At 45.1% G+C, this 2676-nt stretch overlaps 1 long non-coding RNA gene across 1 annotated transcript in view; it reads right to left on the bottom strand.

The window, feature by feature from the left end:
- Positions 1-1150: 1150 nt before the first annotated feature.
- The window catches only part of LOC108448149, a 1833-nt gene continuing 307 nt past the window's right edge, over positions 1151-2676 (bottom strand). Inside the window, exon 2 of the long non-coding RNA XR_001863930.1 lies at positions 1151-2623. This is a non-coding gene — a long non-coding RNA (uncharacterized LOC108448149). The remainder of the gene's footprint in view (positions 2624-2676) is intronic.

Raw genomic sequence — 2676 nt, 5'->3', positions numbered from 1 at the left:
AAAAAAGACCCCCTCCACGCACACGGCGAGGCTGGCCGTGCCGGGGGAGGTGGGACGCCGTCGGAGCGGGCTCCCCCTCTCTCCCCAGCCGGGCAGATTTCTTCTTTATTTATTTATATATTTATTTATTTATTTATTTCTGCTCCCTCTCTCTCTCTCTCTCTCTCTGTGTGTGTGTCTCTGCGTGTGTGTGAGCGCGTGTGCGTGTGTCTCCCTCCCTGCGTGTGTGTGTGTTGCACCAGCAAAGCAGATCAGAGAGAGAGAGACAAGAATTACATCTCAAATGAGTCATAACTCATGACCGTATGAGGGAATGCACAGCTTTTACAGTAGGCTGTTTGACTCAATGCTAGGCGGACCATTTCCTCCTAAAAGTACTTTAATTTGACACTAGAACTTCTTTTCACGCGAAATCCTATCCTGCTCCTGCCTTCATTTTTTTTCCCCCAAAGTGCACTCCAGCAAAGTGATAAGAGGAGAGGGAAACATGGCTCTCTCCCCTGTCCTTTTGGGGTAAGCTCAGCACGGATACCTCCCCCTCCCCCTAACAACGAGGAGTGTAATTATAAACCTCTGTCACCTTTTTAGTCAGTTTGACAATATTCAGGGTTTCCCCTGCCCCTTAGTTAAACAAAGCTTCAGAGTGTCATTTTTTTTTTTCCTTCCCAGAAAAGAAACAGAAATCAAAACTACCGCTGTCAGAGTTTTCAGCCTTTCAGTTGGGTTTTGGTTTTTTTGTTTTTAAGAAAAAAAAAATAAATAAAACCAACTTGTAAACTTTTAGACCTACTGTGTGTGCCTGTGTGCCCGGGCTGGGCAGGAGGCTCTATCTGTCAAAGGGAGAGAGGGGCAGGAGCGTTTGGTTTGCTTCAAGAACGCTCCTGAAACTCAGTCCATCTCGAAGAAGATGCTGTAGCTTTAAAGATGCTTTGACTTGAGGATTAGTTTAAACAGGGGGCTATAAAAGATGTAACAGATGCAAACTGTAAAACAAGGGCAATTAACCCTTGCTCTCCTGAGCAGGATCCCCCCTCGCCTTCGCATCTATTGTCTTCTCCTGCACTGGGAGTTTTACATAAAACCTAAAAAATGATTACCTGACTCAACAATTTCTATCTATCTATATATATTTAAGCAGAGTGAGATTTTCTTTTTTTTTTTTCTTTTCCTCTTTCCCCTTCCTTGTGTCTTTTTACTTTGCTGGAGCTTCACACCAGGACTGAGCAGTGAAGTGTGCTTGCTGTTGGGTCTTTTTATTCTGCCTGAACTCTCTCCTCAGGCGTTTACTGTTATAAAACCTGCTTGGCTATAAATAAAAAATAATAAATCTCCAAGAAGGTAAGAGGATGGGAAGATTGAGAGAGTGTGTGTGGGGTCAACGTGTTTACTCACACTCTCCTGTCTGGGATTCCGCCTGGACAGAGGGAATGGGTGGCTCTGTGGATGTATGTGGCTGAGGAAAGAGGAGGCTGAGAAATGTGCTAGAAACTTCAGTATTTGCCAGTTATTCCCGAGGCTGGGGTGGGCAATGGTGGCATCACCGCGGCAGATCTGCCAGGAGAGGAGATACGGCGGGGAGGGAGGACAGGCACCGAGGAGAGCCCGGACCCTCAGCCTGCCTCGGCAATTGGCGTTTTAATGCAAAACGACCAATGGTGAATGGTTTTAAATGCATTTCACTCCCTTCCCTACTCTCCAGCCTCCCGTGAAAAGTTGTCAATAATTTTAAACCTGCAAATTTCGAGAACACTTTTCTTCCCAGAAGACCGGCAGACTTTAAAAAACATATATTAATTTTAATTTTTTTTTCCCTTTTGGTAAACGACTTTTAAGTTCCAGTCTGTACTTTCACTTCTTGCTTTAGGCTCCCAGAAGCTAAGGTGTTACTTCACCCAGCTTCACAAAATAAAATATAGAAATGAAACCAACTAAGCAGACAAAACAGCAGAACTTTCTGTTTGGGGAAACACATCCTTTGCCGGGGAGCCCTGCCCGTGGCTGGGGCTCCAGCGGTGCCCGGCCAGGCTGGCTCTGCATGCTCAGGGCATGCAAAGCATTAACAGGTACCTGCAAACTTTCAGAGCTCAGATATAAAACCTGAAATAAAAAGGGCAGGAGGTGGGTGGATGGATGTTTCAGTTTTGGGGTTTTTTTTTTTTGCAGGAGGACGAAGTCCTTTCCTAGCACTAAAACTTTTGCTGCTGCGTTTTAAAAGGCACCTCCCGTACCTGGCTGACAGGTAAGGGGAGCAGGGGTGGTGGTGGCACAGCCCCGAGCACCCCGAAACTGCTCACCCCTTCCTGGAGCGGTGCTGGAGTGACTTCAGGTTTCGGTTAAAAAAATTGAAAAAATTAAAAAAAAAAAAAAAAAAGATTTTTCGCCCCAAGTATAAACAATCCAGAAAAATTAAAATACTCTCGAAATGAAATAAGCCCGCTGATGCGTGAGGTGGTGTGAGAAAAAAAAAGAGAAGGGAAGAGGGAAAAAAAAAAGGAGAGAAAATGGAATTAAATTCCGAACCTACCTGCGAAGTCTTGTTTGTAGTTTTGGCCAGAAATGGTGAGAAGAAAAAGCATGAAGAAGCCGCGAAGTGGAGGAGAAAAGGTGAAGGGAGATGCAGCTCCTGGAGAAATTGTAAAAAGCCTTGCAAAGAGTTGTCGGAAGGACCGTTATTCC

This window comes from Corvus brachyrhynchos, unplaced genomic scaffold (genome assembly GCF_000691975.1).
Source record: "Corvus brachyrhynchos isolate BGI_N302 unplaced genomic scaffold, ASM69197v1 scaffold126, whole genome shotgun sequence".
Taxonomy (NCBI): domain Eukaryota; kingdom Metazoa; phylum Chordata; class Aves; order Passeriformes; family Corvidae; genus Corvus; species Corvus brachyrhynchos.
This window is presented reverse-complemented; position numbering and strand designations above follow the sequence as displayed.